Below are 7,450 nucleotides of genomic sequence, written 5' to 3' on the forward strand. Positions count from 1 at the left end.
TTACCATGGCTACACGGAAATGGGGTGGACTAAACTCTCAGACAATAGCCAATTTTATTCACAGTATCAGACAATTTATACCCTGATGATTATAAAGAGTCACCCGAGTAAACTAAAAATCAAAAGAACAAGCTGCACGTGACAAACTATGTTTTTCCATCGAGGCAGATAAGCAAGTAGCAGTAGCTGGTTGTAATGAGCAATCGGAAGTAAACTCATTCCTCGATCTGCGACACCTGGGAGGGGCATGGATGCATAAACTAAGAACATCTCCTGTTCTGAAGAAACTAAGATCAAAAGGCTCATGTCTTGTTTTCTTGGAGTTTCTCACAAGAACTCAGAAATCTCACACAACTCCATTCTTGGACAGTGTTCTGACAATCAACATGACAGATTTAGAATTGGGAGACACATCTCTGGGCATGACTATAAGGTGTTTCCAAAGAAGACAAACTGGGATGGGGATAACAATCCTGAATGAGAAAGGTAAGCAAGCTGAGTACCAGAGTGTAGGGGAAGTGTTGATTCCCTAATTGGTTCTTGGTTTTTTGTTTTGTTTTGTTTTGTTTTGTTTTGTTTTGTTTGTTTTTCAAGACAGGGTTTCTCTGTATAGCCCTGACTATCCTGGAACTCACTCTGTAGACCAGGCTAGCCTTGAACTCAGAATTCACTTGCCTCTGCCTCCCAAGTACTGGGATTAAAGGCGTGTGCCACCACTGCCCGGCCACTAATTGGTTCTTTATTTTGTCGATAAAGAATGTGGAAGCCAATTGCTGGACAAAGGGTAAAGATGGGACTTTTGGGACCCAGGAGGAAAGAGGCTCAAGAGAAGAGAGGGGGGCTTTTGTAGCCATGTACTGGAACAAGAAAGCAAGCAGCAGTCATGTAAGAGATTTTGAGGAAATTAGAACTGGTGTCCTCTGCCACCAGTGGAAGCTGGCTGATATAGACTGGCTGATATAGGTTAGCTGATAAGTTTAGGGCAGAAGATTCTGTGCCCAACAATCATGTTATCTGATAAGTTCTAAAATAATAAAGCTGTGTAGGGTTTCCATTCTGTAGAGCTGAGGTTGGCAGAGAAAGAGAAAAGTCAAGAAGGAGCCGGTCGAGTGAGGATAGCAGTTCCTGGCTTTCCTGGGTTGGGAGTTGGGTGTGATTGATCCTGAACTAAGCAGGAATCATGGGCTTCAGCCTGGCCAAGGAGGTAGTGTGGCTTCTAAAATTACACCTAACACCAGAGTTCACCTCCCTCAGCTTCCTGACCATGGACACAACGCCACCAGCTGCCTCCTGTTCCTCTTGCCGTGATGGAGCCAAACTGAACCCTTTCTTTCTTCCTTAGGCTGTTCTTTTATCAGGCACTTTGTCTCAGCAAAGATAAAAGTTATTAATGCAGTCCTGAACCTTGATGGATGGCTGAGGGGACCCATCCCACGTTGGAACTCTGCCACCTTAATCAGACGAGCACATTTGAAGCTAGTAGAGTTCTAAAAGTTAGCTCTTGACATGAAAATCTAATACTCATTAAAAGAACATTCTGCTATAACCATTAAAATAATCTAAAATGAGGCACTTAAGCCTATGAATGTGGCTTAATATTCTCTCTAGATTAAACTGGCTTGGTTTTGTAATTTAATGCTATTTTTGAAATGTAATTTTTAGTAGACAAAAAGTTCCATAGGCTTTACTTTGAATATTGAGTTCCTATATTTAGTGAAATTACTTCTCTCAATTAATGTGTTATAAATTGGCACAGTATGCTAATTTATCAAGCTGATTGGAAATTAATAAGTACTAGATGATCAATAATACAAACTGCAAGAGGACATATGACTTGAAGTAACATGAAAGTGAAGACAGCTAGGGATGTGTGACAGAGCTGCCTTGGCCTGTGAGCACTGTAAGGTGGTGATGTGGCATTAAGTACCCTCAGAGCTCCCAGGGTCTCAACCACCAACCAAGGACCACACATGGAGGGGTCTGATTGTTCTGGCAGCATGTGCATAGTAGAAGATTGCAATTTGATCATCAATAGGAGGAGAGGAGCTCGGCCCTGTGAAAGTTCTGTGCCCCAGTGTAGGGGAATGCCAGGGCCAATAAGTGGGAGAGGGTGGGGTGGCAGGCATGGGGAGGGGGGAGGCAACAGGGGTTTGTTTTTGTTGTTTTTGTTTGTTTCTTTGTTTTTTGGAGGGGAAACTTGGAATGGAGAAATTTACATGTAAATAAAGAAAATATCTAATAGTAAAGAAAACAAAAAACAAACAAAAAAAAACCAAAAAACAAAACAAAACAAAACAACAAAAAAAGACATCTTAATACAGTTGAGGCTTACTGTCTGAATCAGCAATATGTTCACAATTTATAGATGGAAGCTGGAGCAGTGCTCTAAGAGGAGAGGAGACGAGTCTTCTCGTGTATAACCCGCTGCCAGCTTTAGAATCGAAGGTGGGGTCACGGAAAATTCTCAAAGGGTTCTCGTTGGCTCCATCATGGCAAGCAGCCCATGAGGCAGACAAAGATGAGCTACTATGAGCAGAAGAGAAATGGTCTTGACATGTAGACAGCCAGCATTTGGGGCGTCTCTGTTGCTTTCCTTACCTAATGCTCATCACACTTACAAAAATATTTTATTATTTGTGTGTGTGTGTGTGTGTGTGTGGTAAGAGAAAGGGAGAGAGAAAGAGAAATAGAGAAAGAGAGAGAGAGAGAGAGAGAGAGAGAGAGAGAGACGTGCATGTACATATGAATGTCTTCAAAGGCCAGAAGAAAGCTTAGTTAAACATAGCCCATATTTAGGGTAGGATCTGAAGACTCGTAGTCTTCTTTAGTTTTGTTAAAGATGAAATTCAAACATCTATGTGAGCATGTGTTTCATGGTAGCACTAGTTGGAGTAGAGAACATGTTTGCTACTCTTGGAAGATTCTAAAACCCCCATTAAGACAGTCTAGGATCTACATTACAGCCAGTAAAAGGTAGGACACTGAACTTAGTACATCACATGGGAGACAGCTTGACACGAAACAGAAGGAAAAGTGGACTGAGTACGTCACTATGAACTTAAAACAATCAAACTCACAGAAGCAATGCATCCAAGAACCCAGATGGTAGGCTCAGCTGCTAGGTTTCAAGGAATGACCACCGCGAGAAGGAAGGAAAGGGGAATGGCAGCAAATACAAGTCAGGAATAAATCACCCAAGAGCAGTGCCGGATCGAATCCAACCGATCCACCAACGTCTGTATGTGTCCGGGGAACATGACACAAGGCACACATTCCCATGTGTCACAGGGTAAGTGTTAGCATGGGGTGGCCAGGGAAGGTCTTCCTGTGAGGACGCCTTCCAAATATAAGCTTAGGGGAGGCAGAGGCTTGCAGACCCAGGAGGAAGGACTCACTTAGAGGAGGCAACACCTGCTCAAGGATCTCTGCAGCTGGAGCCTAATGGTCCAGGAACTCCAGGGAGCCAGCAGCTAAGAGAGGCAAGGGGAAAAGGCGCAAGGGGGTAGCAAGATCGAGATTTTTGTGCAAGCCTTGTGATCTAATGGGGTGCTTTCCTTTTAAATCTGGGTACAGTGGAAGCCACCTACCCTAAGGAGAAGGGACATACATGTCTGACCTCTTTAATAGGGTCACCTGTCTATTGGGTTGGTAGTGTGCGACAATGAGAGCTTAGCACAGGAGACGCAGGAAGAGTTCCAGAGGGCTGCAGTGCAGGCAGTGAGAGCCAGAGCCATGCCAGGAAATTAAGTGACTATGAGATGAGACAAAGAAAAGCCACCAACGACCACAAAGATTTTGACCTGAGCTACTGGGAAGGTGTGCCTGAGAGACTTGGGGAAGTCAAGGAACCCAGGATAAAAATAACACTTTATGAGGTGGGAAGCCTGGCTCTAGGACACGTCAGTTTTGAGGTGCCTATTAGTTAGCCAAGTGAAGTAACACGTGGTAATAAGGAGTTTCAAATGCCATTTCAAGATGGCTAGCTTTTATCAACCTTTACTCCCTACGAATAATGTACGAATAAACACACTTAAAATCTAATTTACTCTTAGTGGAGCTTCTTCAATCTTAATCATGGGAAATTCAGCTTACTCCATCAGCCCTCACAGGTATTAGGAGCCATCCTTAGCATTTCCAGATACAGGGCTCACTGCTAGCAATGAATTTAGAACTCCCTGCTTTAGAGACATAAGGAATGCACACAATATTGGTTATTGTAGCGCTGCTGAGGCAAAGGGGTATAAAGATATTTTTAGGTGCAGTCTCCTGACTTCACCTTCCCGTTCTCATAAATATGAAAAATTCTTATAAATAAAATCAAGGTATGGTTTCATTCCCAGGTCCTTATGTGTGAAGCTAACGTGTGCCATAAAAGCATTTATCTATCGTGCCTTGAAAATGGAAGCAGTTCCCTGCCAGCATCCGTTTTTATGGGGCCGAGTTTCCAGGGTTGTTTTGGACGGTGTCTCCTCTTCCTAAAGACCAATAATTCCATCTCAAGTCCTGGTGATGTTGGCCACCCGTTGTTCTCTTTCTCCCGTAGATTTTAATTTTTGTTTCAATTTCCTAATTGATAGGGAGGGAATTATGTCAAAATAATCCGTGGGCTGATATGTCCCACAGATTTGTTATCGCCATGTATTTAAAATCATGTATTTCTTCAAAATATGAAGAGGACGTGGTTTATAGCTCACTAATGCATACCTACTAAACAGATGCTGTGAGTGGCAGCCGATGTGGGAGCGGGAGGAGGGGGCGGAGCCAAGGTTCAAAGGGCTGCTTCCGGTTGGCCAGCTTTTCAGTTCTGAGTAGAAGCAGGAGGTGGGTGTATTTTAGTCTGTGTAGCTGATTCAGAAGCAACATTGGGCTTTGAAAATTCCAATTTCATTCCTCATCTAGTTAGGAAAAACAAACGATTGGGACGCTAGCAGTTCATCACATCTCGTGAAATATTAGGGCCAGAATATTCCGTTTGTTTCCCAGACAGAAATGGTGAGCTACAAACAGACTAAGTTGAGTGTGTTTTTAAATAGAAAAAAAATTTTTTTCTCCTCAGTTAATACAGTCCTACTCTGCTATGGCTTTTGAACCTTTGTTTTTGATTCCCCAGAGATGATTTCTAAAAGCAGATTTTTTTTTTTTTTAAAGGATGCTTTGAAGACAAAGAGCCAATTTTTTTTCTCCCACGTGCTGACATTCCAATGACGTGATTTCAGCCCCGGCTGCTGTTTAGGGACCACTTGTTGACATATTTTCTAGGTTGAGATAGTTATTTTTCTGAACCAAAATAGAATAAAACTGGACATCCACATTGCATATACTTATGTGTGTAGGCAACGTTTTTTGAGTCCTTTGCAAAGGGCTATTTTTAACTGTCATGCAGGCACATTTAAAAGGTAATCAGAGACTACTGAGGAAGATGGAGGCCAGATCAGGATAAGCAGGACAGACACTACAGAGCATGCTTAGAGCCAGGAGAAACGACCGAATGTCTTTCCAGTAGACACATAGACTCCCGAAATGTGGGACCAGGCAAAATCTCTCAGCCTCAGACAACTACTAAAACCCTCCGAGATCTTAAAAACAAACCAGGAAAATAAAACCCACTAGTGCCAGTCCTCCATGACAGCCCCATCCAATCAAAGAAGAGGTGGGAGACGGATGGGATGGGTGTGAGGGCATCAGGGGTTCTTTCTTATTTCACTGGTGATTCAGATGAGCTGCCAGGGATGAAAGCTACCAGATCTGAGCAATAAACGGAGCAGAAAAAATGCACAGGCTTGGGATGAAAGAGCAACCTCCCTCCTCAGACTGGAGGACAGTGTGAGCCTTCTGCAAAAAGCATGGAATTCCTTCCCAGATTTTACAGCAACTATCATTTTTCTCCATCATGCAGTAAAGCCTGAAGGTTGTCAGCCTCTGAACAGGGTTACGAGGGGACGCTGACTTCTTTATCACTTGCAGAGATCCTGCCTTCTCATTCCCTCACAGGATCATACCTCCACCCCCCACCCCACCCCAATCCCCCCTTTCTAGTACTTTCTATCCTTAACCATTTTCCCACAAAGGCAACAGCTTCGTTCCACCAGTCTTCATAAAGGGGCTCATCTACAAGTGCCTTTGTGTTCAGCCATCTGTAGCAGTGCCTTAAGAGAGCATCTACTCATTTCTAAACCATCCGTGGAGAGGTTCCTAGCTAGGGCCAGGCAATGTCTAGACCTTACAGCCGCAGCAGTGAAGACAGAAGGCGAGAGTCAGTGCTTTGTCAGAGCATTGTATTTATTGTATTTATTGGCTCATCAAATTCGTTTAGCAATTTGATTGATACCCGAAAACTTTTAAACAGGTTTGGGTAGTTTGTAACTTCCTTGAAAAAAACAAACAAACAAAACCAACCAACCGACCTCCCTCAGCCACTATTTCTGAGGGTTTGGAGTGACTTTTGTTTTTAAAATCTGAAAAATGAGCAAGGATCTCCTAATGAAGCAATGTATGTGCACTTTATTATATTTTTTTTAAGATTTATTTTATTTATTCTATGTGTATGAGGACACTGTAGCTGTATGGATGGTCATGAGCCATCATGTGTGTGGCTGCTGGGAATTGAACTCAGGACCTCTGCTGGCCTGCTCACTCCAGCCCCACTCTCTCCAGCGAAATTCACTGTAGCTGTCTTCATATGCACCAGAAGAGGGCGTCAAATCTCATTACGGGTGGTTGTGAGTCACCATGTGGTTGCTGGGATCCGAACTTAGGACCTTCGGAAGAGCAGTCAGTGCTCTTACCCGCTGAGCCATCTTGCCAGCCCCTATGTGCACCTTAGTTCCAGAAGGGGAGAGGTGCTAAGTAGAAATGGAGAAGGTTAAGCATCAGAGATGGAATGAGGACAGGAGAGCTGGTCTTGTTTCATATGCTAACAGACCAGGAGACACTTAAGTGCCAGAGAGCCATGCATAGGGCACTCTCAGACTAGACAGAACAGTACCAATAGGCACAAGCAGAGCTGGGACCTAGGTTGGTAGCAGGGATGAAGCACGCCCCATCATGCCCCATGCTGGACTCAGAAGTCTTTTGTGTGTGTGTGTGTGTAGTTTTTCGAGTCAGGGTTTCTCTATGTAGCCCTGGCTGTCCTGGAACTCACTCTGTAGACAAGACTGGCCTCGAACTCAGAAATCCACCTGCCTCTGCCTCCCAAGTGCTGGGATTAAAGGTGTGAGCCACCACTGCCCGACTAGGACTCAGAAATCTTTAAGACCTGGGACCTGGACCAAAACAGGATCTGTGCAGTGAAGTGAAACCTTCACTGTGTGAGGTGAAGACTGAGCACAGAGTGATTGAGAGTCAAACTATGAGAAGTAGGGAGACATAGGGATAGGGGAGGGGAAGAGAGGGGAGAGGAAGGGAAAGGGGTAGAGCAGAGGAGGGGGGAGGGGAGGGGAGGAGGAGGGGA

The sequence above is a fragment of the Mastomys coucha genome, unplaced genomic scaffold (genome assembly GCF_008632895.1).
Source record: "Mastomys coucha isolate ucsf_1 unplaced genomic scaffold, UCSF_Mcou_1 pScaffold1, whole genome shotgun sequence".
NCBI lineage: Eukaryota > Metazoa > Chordata > Mammalia > Rodentia > Muridae > Mastomys > Mastomys coucha.